General features: G+C 39.8%; 1 protein-coding gene across 1 annotated transcript in view; it reads right to left on the bottom strand.

Annotated features, from left to right (window-relative positions):
- Window positions 1-12,606, bottom strand: part of ERC2 (ELKS/RAB6-interacting/CAST family member 2) — a 919,595-nt gene that overhangs the window by 393,057 nt on the left and 513,932 nt on the right. The gene's annotated exons all lie outside the window — the stretch shown is intronic.

Here is a 12,606-nt window from a genome sequence, read left to right as displayed (position 1 = left end):
TGAGCTCCTCAACAGCAAGGGAAGACCATGGCTCATTCTCCTCAGTATGCCCAGGTCTGAACATAACATCTAACATAAAACCAGTAGCCACAAATTATGGATAAACATAAATTAGTGAATAAACTTTGGATCCCTCTTAATTCATTAGAGTAGAATATTCACTATGTGCTTTGATTCCAACACATTTCCAAATTTTAAGATAGTTTTGTATTATGTTTCTATGATGGTATAACAAATGACCACAAACTTGGCAGCTCACAGCTCTGTAGGTTGGAAGTCCAAGCAGGAATCATAGCTACAAGGTTCTCCTACCAGAGTCTCACAAGGTTCAAATCAAGATACTGTCATCAAGATATTCTCATCTGGAGCATACGATCATCTTTTAAGCTCATGTGGCTGAAGTAGAATTCAGTTCCCTGCAGATATATATAGATCTGAGGTCCCCATGCCCTTAAAACTCCTAGCTTCTATAGAACAACTTGATTACTTGCCACATGGCCCCCTCAAAACTTTAAAGCCACAGTCGTGATGCTTATGAGAGTCTGTCCCATAATCACATGAGTGACATCGCATCCTACCCACAGTCCTAGGGATTATACAGGGTATGTTCTTCAGAGAGAGGAAGCTTTGAGATCATCTCACAATTCTGCCAATAATCACTTTCTTTATGTTATTGATCCTAAAAGAAAATGGACATGAAAACAAAATACTTTCCACTGTTTAGTTTCCCTTGTTTAAATATACAAAACAGCATCTCAAAATATGCACACCAAATGCAGTGGAATTTCATTAACTTGATAAAAAGCACTTAACTGAAAAAGCTATAGCTACAGCAAAAGACTGAATGCTTTCTAAGGTCAGAAGCAAGGCTAGGATATCTGCTTTTCCCCCTCTTATTCAGCATAATTTGTGAAATTCCAGATGCTGCAATACGCAAGAAATGAATAAAAAACACAAAAATTCCATAGGAAGTTTTAAAACCATCCCTATTTACAGATGACATAACTGTTTATGTAGAAATCTACAAAAACCACCTAGAACTAATAAATGTGTTTAGCAAGGTTGAAAGATACAAGATCAACACACGAAGTCAATTGCATTTCTATAAACTAACAATGAACATGTGGAAACCAAAATCAAAACCTAAAGGCCATTTACAATCACTCCAAAAAAATGAAATATTTAGGTAGAAACTTAAAACATGAATGTGATCTGGACATTAAAACTTCTCAAAATTCTGGTAAAAGAAATCAAAGATTTAAATACATGGAGAGCCATGGATGAAAAGACTGAAGATAGTAAACATGTCAATATTTCTCAGATTGATCTATGGGTTTAATGTAATTTCTATCTAAATCTCAGCAAGTTTTTTATAGATATAGACAAAGCTATTATAAAATTTATATGGAAAAGGACAAGTCCAGTAATAGCTAAAACAATTCTGACAGAGAATAAAATGGAAGGAATCACTCCACCTAATATTAGGACCCACAGTATAGTTACAACAACCAAGAGAATGTATTGTTGGCAGAGAGATAGCCACACGGATCAGTAGAACAGAATAGAGAACACAGAAATAGATATACTGCAACAATATTATATCTAAAAGATAACTGTTCAAGTGATGGTTGACAAAAGAGCAAAAAACGATTCAATGGATTAAAGATAGCCTTTTCAACAAACAGTGCTGAGCAATTGAACATCCATAGATTGAAAAAAAAGAAAACATTGAACTAAATGTTATGTCTTGTACAAAAACAAAGTGAATCATGATCTTAAATATGACATAAAACTATAAGCCTTATAGACAAACAGTTGGGGAAAAAAAGTCTTCTGAATCTAAGGCTAAGCAATGAGTTCTAAGAATTGACACCAAAATCATATATCATAAAGGTAAACATGAGCAAACCAGACCTCATCAAAACTGAAAAAAAAATAATTGTTCTGTGAAAGAACTTGTTCGGTGGATAATAAGACAAACTATAGACTGGGAGAAAATATTTGCAAACCACATATCTGACAAATAACCAGTATGAGACTATGTAAAGAACTCTCAAAAATCGACAAGTAAAATTCCTAAAACCATTAGAAAATAGACATAAAGCATGAGCTGACACTGTGGTGAAGAGGACATACACGTAACAAATAAGCACATGGAAAAATGTTCCATATGTTTAGCCACTGGTGAACCACAAACTAAAACCACAATGAAACATCACTATACACCTATCTCAATGACCATAATAATAAGTAGTGGCAATACCAAATGCTGGCGAGGATACAGAAAAACTGGATCCCTGATACAATGCTGACTCAGAATATAAAACAAGGCAACCAGTCTGGAAAACAACTTGGCAGTTTCTTGACCCAGTAACTATACTCTTTCTATCTTTTATCTCAAAGAAATGAAAACTTAGGTTCACACAAAAACCTGTATATGAATGTCCATAATAGCTTTATTCACAATAGCACCAAACTAGAAACAACCTGGATGTCCTTCAACTGGTGAATGGTTAAATAATTTAAGGGGCATCCACTCTGCAATGAAGCAGAACAAAGTACTGATATATCCAACAACTTGGAGGCACCACCAGTGAATAAAATTGAAAAATGTTAGTCCCTGAAGGTCATATCCTATATGATTTAATGTATATAATGTTCTTAAAAGGAGAAAATTATAGAAATGGAGAACAAACTCTTGATTGCCAGGGGTAAGAGGTGGAAATGGGGGAGGAAATGGGTACAGTTATGAAGGGCAATGTGAAGGGTCCTATGGTTGCTGGGACTGTTCCGTACCTGGACTGTATCACTGTCAAGATCCTGATTGTGATACTATCCTATAGTTTTGCAAGATGTAACCACTGGGGGAAACTGGTGAAGGATACACAAAATCTCTCTCTATTATTTCTTAAAACTGCAGATGAAGCTGCAATTGTCTAAAAATAAAAGGTTTAAGTTCTTAAAAAAATAAAGAACATGCCATGTCTGATAGGCATTGAACTCCACAGGAAATAGTCAGCCAGGGCAAATGCTGAGGGAGAAGGGAGATGCTAAAATAAGGTCTATGAGGCCACTTCCATCTTCTTAAGGAAGACTCCTCTCCAAAATGTTTCAGCTAAGAGGATTTCAGCAAAGAATTTTCATGCTGTAAATGACTTCCATTCCCAAGGACAACTACAAATCCAGGTAAAACCATCAGCATTTATATCAATGGCTTGACACCTACTCACTAAGTACATAAAATCACCTTCCTTGAGTCAAGCGATAGAAATGTCATAGTCGTAATCCCCATTTTATAAAACAATCACATCTACATACAATAAAACATTTTTAAGTGCCATGTTTAACAATAGCTACCAATGCATCATAAGCTAATTCGTAAAGGTCACCGGCAGATACTGGCTTCCTTACAATTATAATCCAGGTAAGGAAAAAAAATTTTTTTTAATCATAGTAAAGTTTCATTATCCTCAAACTAAATACATCCTCCAGATCACTGGCTTGGTTAGCTCCTCAGTGGGAGGAAAGCAAAACCCAGACATGAAGTGCCAGAATGAAATCTTCCGCTTCAATTTCTCCTTTATTTAAAACTTTTTATGGAGGCTTTATGTTGACCCTGTGGCTTCAGGAGAAGGAAATCCTCCCAAATGCGTCCCCAGGGCACAGCATCCCCCACAGCAATTTGGCTCACTCCTCTCAGAGAGATTACTGCTACACGGAGAAAAACAATTCTTAATTGGTTAACTTTGGGGATATCGCTTCATAAAAAGAAGACTCAGAACAAAGACGCCCACCCAGTCAGTTCTCCAGACGTACAGAGTGACTGACGATGAGTATGAGACACGACATAAGCAAGGCTGACAGACTGAACCTCACTGCAATTTCAAGCTGAATAGAGAGTCTATCTGCTTTCCTTCCATCTCCAAACGGAATAATACCCACCCAATCACAACAGATCTGCTCAACGCTGCCTCTGTTCCCATCTCAGCAGTCATCAGTGAGCGGTTCAACATCCTTCTCACGCTCCGGGGAACAAGACTTGACTTTCTGGCCATCCAGCTGAACTAAGGAGAATGGGGTTATGACACTGAGCTCCCTGGACCATTTACTCTGCTTCTCACCTGGCTCTGCCCCATGGACCATCCCTGACCCACTGCTAAGGACTATGTATTGATCCCTAAGAGAGTCAGGCAGAGAGTTGGTGGATGACAAGGGTCAAATCCGGTCCACTTCTATAAAAACAACCAAAGTACAAGTCCTGCTGAGCATAATTTTCAGGCTTAAAAACAGTAATTTTTGTTTTTCCTAATTACCCTGATGCATGGCAGCATTCACTGTGGTCTGAGCAGAGATAAAATTGCTCAAATCTTAAAATGTGACACTCTGTTCTTCAAAACCCCACAATTGTGATGAAAAGTTGTGTTAGATGGTACAATTTATACTCACATATTAAACATCAGACTTTACCAAATACTTGTATCATGCTTTGGAGGCAGATGTTTATGTACCCCACAAAGGATATTTTCTACAACTGATGTCTTTGATCCCAGTTTTTAAAATAAGTGATTTTCTTTCCTAGTAGTTCTTTTCAGGTTAAAAAATTTTCAGTATCAATATTAGATTATAGTCTAGTTCCATATAAAGTGATTAAACACAAGCCTGAATGAAACACAGCCCTGCTATTAAACAGTCTGAAGACAAATGTTCCTGAGAAGAACACTGGATTCCTCTCAGGCAGGCCCGATATTCACTCAAGGATCTGACGGCTTCAGCTGCAATTCTCTTCTCTTTTACAACTTCTCAAAGATACAAACTACTTCGTTAAAAAATATTTCCCCTTTCTTTCCTTCAAGAATTAATACTGGTATAACTCACTGTAAGAAAATCATGGTATCGGAACTTCGAGAGGAGAAGCACTTGAAGTAACTGGGTATTTAAAATAACCAGCACGCATGCGCACACGGAAACGACCCCCCACTGTGACGGGCCAGAGGCAGGCACCATGGAGGCGCCTCTACCCAGGCAGTAGCTCCTTCTGGACAAAGACAATTCGGCTGTGTAGCGTTGGGCTGAGTCCCTGCAGAGAAACGTGCGCACACAGCCGGGCCACTCTCGGCTGGCTCTGAGGCCTGGGCTGTCAGGCCCACTTCTCTGGTTAATGTCAGTAGCACTATGTATAAAAGGTGACTCCAGTGTGTACAAATGTTGATCTTTAGAGAAGTCATGCCTAGACTCACACACACATCCACTCTTTCGTCCAATGGGTCAACGACAGGAACAGAGGGCGACCCCACAGGGGTCTTGCCAAGAGCAGAGTCTCACTTGTCAGCTTACGCTGCCCCCAGAGACTGCCCTGCCTGAGATTAATCCATAATCCTGTTTTGTGTTTAAAAAATTCAGGTTCTAAAAGCCTGACCTGTGAGACAGTTTCTGAGGCGACAGGGAAATGTTCTAATACATGATAACAAATTAAGTGCCTGGGTGAGTAAGCACCAAAAAGAAAGAAGCTGTGTGGACCGGATGGCACAAAACGTTTGCCCTTGTCCCAAATCATCTTTTTAAGGGTCCAAAATAGATACTAAAAACATATTTTAATGGTAAGTCTACCTGTAGGTTTAAGAAAAAACAAAGTTGAAGCCATCTACATACAAGTTGAAGCTAACAACTTGCTGCACATGTTAAGCAAAATAAAGATGCCCTGTGATTGAAAACACAGCTGAGGTTCTCAAGAAATATAATATTTGCTGATGTGACTTCCAAAGTAAATCTCATCTGAATACCAAACAGTAAGAAAAGTCTCATCTCAGCTCTGCACAATCCCACTTTTATTACATGGGAAATGTTTCTTCCTTCACCAACCTCATTTCACCACTTTTGCTACAAAGTTAATGTCCAGAAAGCTTCCTTTTACAACTCTAGCAGACCTGACCCAAGAAAAGCAGGAACTCCCAATGCTGTAAAAACCATCACTAGCATGTTCTCAACTGGATAGTTCTAAAAACTCTCACTCACTCTACAGTGAAGACTAAGAACGTATGAGGCTACACAGCTCTAAACAAGACAGCCACGTGAACTTCTTGGCACTCATGACTATCAAGGTGTGGACAGAGACATTGGCCTGCTGGCATCCTGTTTTGATTCAGCAAGAGACAAAAGCATGACAGATAAAATCATACAAATTCCAGTTTCAATTTGTGACTCAGTCTGTATTTATCGTCATTCCCATCCAAATGTTACCTACAGTGTTTGGCAACATGAATGACCTCTTCAAAGGCAAAGGTGAGCATGTGAAGAACATTTTCTACCCAGATGAAACCCTTATAATGTAACAAAAGCAGCTCCAGTTTCCAAACATGAAAACAGGAGACAAGCTTGTTGCTCCCATTTTGGCGTTGAACGTGTGTGTGTGTGCACGCATGCGTGTGTGTGCACGCGCGCGCACACGCACAGACAGCATCCTTCTTGCCCACTCCTACCAGAATGTCTGCAGAAAAACCAGTGGCTGAAGTGGCTGCTATGTCACCTGTAGGGGAGGAAAGAAGCAAACAAGGGGACTTTGCTTGCTGGCTTTATTAATGAGCTAATAGCTTTTCTGTGAGAAAAGTGGTTCAGAAATATGAGGGAGGTGGGTGGAGAAAAAGTACAGGACTCACAGTCAAGAAAGATCCAGATTCAAATCCTGGCCACTTGCTTTTGTCTTTGACTCGACCTGTGATTTTTCAACTGAATATGTGATTATATGCCCTACCACATAGGGTAGCTGTGGGGATTATGTGAGGTTGCAAGGTAAATGACCAGCACAGCATCAAACATGTAGCGAGTGCTCAAGATACTGCCATGACCTGCATTATAATTATTGCTTAAATGTTCAACGGGCGAAAATGGATCAGAATTTTGTGCCTCTGATATCGCTTTCAGTATAATGGGAGAGACCATCAGTATAAAATAGGAGGAAACACAAATGCCAAGGCTAGGTAGATGACTGCTCAAATTCCTTCTCTGTCACTTACCAGCTGTGTGAGCTTGAGTAAGCCCCTTACACTCTCTGGGCTTCTGTATTTGTAGACTGGAGATAATGAAACACTTCATACAGGGTTGTACTGAGGCCTAGAGATTAAAATGTCCATGAAACACTCAACTCTGTGCCTTGTCCTTAGTAAGCACTTGATAGACGGTAAGTATCGTTTACTAAAATCGATAATAAGCAGAAAAGAACTCAATCTCTGCCATGAGAAGAGACACAAAGTGAAATGTTAGAAGCATACACAAGGAGGAAATGATACATTCAGAAAAGCAAGACAAGGGGAGAGGAAGGTCCTCAGAAGTGATAGCATTTAAACAAAGTCTTAAAACTGGGTCACAAACCAACACGCTGGCAGGGTGAAGCAGTTATTATCAAGCAGCAATGCTGGTCAAGCAGGGAAAATGCTCCCTAGCAGCCACTAATTCTACCAAGCAAAAATGCAGGTTCCATGAAGCAAGATGCTCTTATCGAAAGAAGAAAACTATCTGAGGTCTGTTTATTGCGTGATGTCTGCTCACTGCATGTGTGCTGTGTGCTAAGCTGCTTTGGTCGCATCTGACACTTTTGCAACTCTAGAGACTATAGTCCGCCAGGCTCCTCTGTCCATGGGATTCTCCAGGCAAGAATACTGGAGTGGGATTCTGTGCCCTCTTCCAGGGGATCTTCCTGACCCAGGGATCAAACCCAGTTCTCCTACATTGGCAGATAGGTTCTTTACTACCAGCGCCACCTGGGAAGCTGTTTTCTCATTATATCTGATGTTTTCAAATGATGCTTCAATTGAACAAAAAAAGAGAAAAAAACTTGAGTATTGTGGGCCACATATGGATTACTGGCTACCAGTTTTGACCTTTTAATTTTAAAGAAGGGGTAGAATTTTATCAAGCAGTTGTGGTAGGGAAAACATTCTAGCAAGGAAACAGTCAGGGGAATGCAGGAGAGACAGGAAAGGCCAGGGAGTGTTTGGAGAGCAGAATACTGCTCTGGGATTAGAAGGGAGAGGATGAGGAACAGAAGAATCAGGGAACAGCAGGCAGCTGGAGAAAGTTTTCAGGGAGAGACATGGGCTGGAATGACAGGGTAGGTCTGGACATGCTGGCATGGAGAAGGAAGGACCTTGAAATGCCAGAAGAACAGCAAGTCTACAAGGTTACTCTCTTCCCCTCTTTGGGCCTCAGTTTTCCCTTTTTGTAAAGTGAGTTCCTGAATTAAATGACCTCTTAGCCCGCTTCTAGGCCTTTCTGCACCATTCAGGAGCACTGCTGCCATTTCCCTTCCAAGGGACACCTCCTCCTGTGCTCTAGGCTGTGTGGGGGATGTCAGTCTAGCTCACTGGCAGGAGGAAAAATAGTCAAGGTCTGTCCCACGGACCACCTTTACTAGCCATAGATGATAAGCTGACTTGAGCAGTGCAGAGGGCACCAGGGATCTTAAGCATAGACTTTACCCCTAGATGAAGTGCCATTCAAATAATAGCACAACCAGCTTCACTAAATACCTGGTTTGGGGTCAGACTCCAGTCAATTTACTAAACAGAATTAACTCATTGAATAAGGCAGGCCCTAGTATTATTTCCATGCCACAGAGCAGGCACAGAACAGTCAAACGGGCCCACAGTCAAAGAGCTAGACATTGTAGGGCCAGCACCTGGACCAGGTGGTTAGTCTGATGCAGAACCCTCAAGCGCAGTCACTCCACCAAACTGCCTCCCTTCTAGAGCTTTTAAGATCTGTATTTTGGTTCTGTGTGCCTTTAACAATTGTGCCAAAATTATGTGGTGAGGTAATCCAGCTGGAAATGTTCCCTGGCTATAAGTGCATCAAGAAAGGCTAAGGCCTAGGGTCTCCTTCCTTGCTCTAGATGGTGGCCCAGGTTTGAGTCCTGGGGAGTTTTATACTCCTCTCAACATAGAGGAGAGGTAAAAGGAGTTTGCTGCCAAAAACTTGGACTCTTGGTACAAGCAGTCAAACTGTCAGGATGAATTTGAATGAGTGAAAAGCTGCTGGATTAAGAGACTTTGATTCTACTTCAAGCAGCTAAAGGGATGACATTTCATAGATGACAGGGGCCTACGTCCCACCACAAATAGCTTCCCAGAATGAGGAGACCAAAAGCCCAGGACCAAATACTAAGGGAAAGGGTTCAGAAGACATGGGAAGGAGTGTGTTAGCAGCTACATTTGGCATGAGCCCTGAGCATCTCAGGGGCAGCTACTTGGATCAAAGGCCAGAGGCTTTGCCTTAAGAACGATGATAAATAAACCCTGGGACAATTATGTAGATGGAAAAATATACTGAGAAGACTTCATATGTTTGAGGAATTTCAATCACCTGGTTATGGAAAGCTTTCTCTTATGTACATGTACACTATGTATCCTGATAGTTTTCCTTTAAATACTATTATTTTTAGATTGAATCAATGGCTAGTCTATCAGACACTATAAAACTGTTTTATTAAAATGTTAATGTATATATTTGTTCTGTCTCCATTTGAAATGAAAGATAAACCAAATATTCTAAGGATTTTCCTAAGCTCTACATTAATACCCAATAACTAGTTAACTCTAAGTATCAATACTAATTAATAACTATATGGCATTTACCCTGAGCCAGGCACTGATCTAAGCTGCATGAGTGTGAGTAATTGTTTATAATTCTGTTTATTTCTTAGGACACTTATATTCCCATTTTAGAGATGGGAAAATGGAGCCACCCAGAGGTTAATATGCCCTTAGTAGCACAGCTAGTAAGTAGAAGAATTGGGATCTGAACCCTGGCTGTCAGGCTCCAGAGTCTGTGACAACATCTAGAGTACTTTGCTTCCTAGGGCATGTTAGGTGGGTTGAAGGTAGAACATTTAGTATGTTTTAAGCTGTCTATAAATTAATTCATTAATTCAATAAAATTACATCTCGCACTATGCCAGGAATGAAGGATTCAGTCCCTGCATTCATGGTATTGATGGTTCAGCAAGGAACTTCCTTTGAATTTCCTCCCCTCCCCTCCCTTACTGTTGTAACTCTCTCTACCCCAAGAAAGTTACCATGTGAACAGACTATATTTTAATACTTCATTCAAAAACTCACATGTACATACCCTGGTGATTAGGTTAATCTAATACACAGCTTACTGGGTCTAAAGAAAGCTAAATTTGCAAATTTAGAAAAGCAAATCACAAGTATTTATCTCATATCCCAAAGACAGCAGGACAGAGCTCAATTAAAAATAAAAACCAAACTGCCAAGACATGTGGCATGAAAATCTAGAAGGCTTGAGAGAGAACATTTGCCACTATTAAGAGATTTCTTTCACGTTCATAGCTCGTGAGCTGAGTGTGGTTCATAAACATCCTGGGGTTGAAGGCATGTCTAAATGTAATATTCTTATAAGGGAAAGAGCACTGACTTCATCATAAAGCAGGCCCTGCTGATGGCAGACTAAGACTGGAATGTGCTGATAATTATCTTTAAGGCCAGTCAACAACTATATGTCTCCTATAATATCACCTTTAAAATCAAGCCAAGACATTCCAGTCTGAATCAAGGTTTATTTATGAAAGGATTTAACACTTTTAGATCCCATATTTCTTGGAGGACCACCAATTTCCAAACCCAAATATCCAATTTCTTCAATTTCACAGAGTATGAATGAGATTTCAGGTTCCCATATGGTGGAGGGGAAATTTTAAGGCACTAAAATTCCTTTTCTTTAGCAAGGTGAATTTCTTTGCTAATGCCTCCACAAAATAAAACACCACCAGGGACTGAAGGTAGAAAATACCATGTCATAATGCTACATTCATGTAGATGTGACCAAATTTTCAGGTAATTCTAGCTGAATGGTCTCCCTTGTTCCCCTGAAACTTGAAAGGTCAAAGGAGCAATTTGATTGTGGGTGCTCTTTATAGACCACAGACAGGAGGAAGAATGGGCCTTCTACCAGCAAGGTCATAGGATTTAAAGGGATATGCAGATATCCAAAGAAAGCAACAGAGTCCAAATGGACTCCTGTATGTTGGAATGATCTGGAAGATTACATAAGGTCCTTCATTGGTGGTATCAGGGACGGATCAGATATCCTTTTTCAAGAACTGGTGTGAACTGGTTTAAACTAGACCAGGGCTGGCATAGTGTGTGGTGGGTAGTGAAAAGTTATAGTGTCTACTGGAGAGAAGAGAGAAAAGTAGTCCCAGAGGAGTTATCCCAGAGCCCCATACTGCAGGCCTGCAAAGCTATTTGATAATTGCCCATGCTAGTAAGAAAGGTAACGATGACCATCAGGGCAGCCAGCAGATAGAAAAATATTCTTTTTTCTAGTAGGAAACACAGTATTAGTCATTTGATGACATGAAATAATTTTAGTTATGTAATGACCGAAAATAATCTAGGAATTAAGCAAGAAAGAAATGAAAGATATTTAAGATGAAGCATGATCAAATGTCTTCTCTTTATTATTACATAAGCATTATTAATTACCTATTAATTTACAATTGTCATATTGCAATTTCATATTAACAAATATCTATCAATGGCTATTAATATGTATGCATGAATGCAATAATTCCCTTCCAATGGGTCTTAAATTGTTTCCAAGTTTTCAAATTATATAAATAACTGTAGAGAAATGATCTCTGAACATTTTCCTTCATTCAAGATCCAATTATTACTTAGGGTAAGTTCCTGGAAAGGCACTTGCTGGGTCAAAGGACATGCATATTTTTAAGGTTCGGAATAAACACCAGCAAATTTGCCTCCTGAAAGATAATACAAATCCAGAATGAGGAGCATATCTTTTTTTTGTTTGTTTGTTTCCCTGTATATTCTAATGATGTTTTCTGTAACTTACACTTTGCTTAAACATTGCTTGTGTAACTGCTATATTTAAAATGAATAACCAACAAGAACCTACTCTACAGCACAGGGAACTCTGCTCAATGTTATGTGGCAGCCTGGATGTGAGGGGGGTTTGGGGGAGAGTGGATACATGCATATGTATGACTGAGTCCCTTTCTGCGCACCTGAAACTATCACAACATTGCTAACTGGCCACATTCCAATATAAAATAAAACGTTAAAAAGTTGTTTATATAAAAGGAAAATAAATAATAGTGTACGGAAAAATAAAGGGAAAGGAAAACGGACAATTGGAAGGTGACTTTTTCCAACAGAGAACTCTGATCTATGGGACATGTCTTGCCTAGAAAAGAGATAAGGACACACAACTCTCGCTTGATGCTACTCACCCAACTCACTCCACTTCATGCCCATTGCACTACCTTCCCACACACGGTCATCTACTGGACAGAATGCAGTGATCAGAAGCTTGAGTATCCAGTCCTTTTAATGGTCCTGGTCATCACTGTATTAATAAAAGGCCATCCTGGGCTTTCCAAAGCAAAACAATAGCTCTCTCCTTTTTCTGGGCATATCTCCCCTTCAAGGAAGAGATCCAGAAGAATCATCTTTAGGTTGAGTCAAGACTTTACAATTCCCTTCCTTTATCCCGAAAGCAGTAGAACACTCTTGCCTTTTCCTATTTGCACAAAAAGCTATTTGTCTGCTTTTTAAAAGAAGATACAAGATA

This window comes from Muntiacus reevesi, chromosome 4 (assembly GCF_963930625.1).
Source record: "Muntiacus reevesi chromosome 4, mMunRee1.1, whole genome shotgun sequence".
NCBI classification, from domain to species: domain Eukaryota; kingdom Metazoa; phylum Chordata; class Mammalia; order Artiodactyla; family Cervidae; genus Muntiacus; species Muntiacus reevesi.
This window is presented reverse-complemented; position numbering and strand designations above follow the sequence as displayed.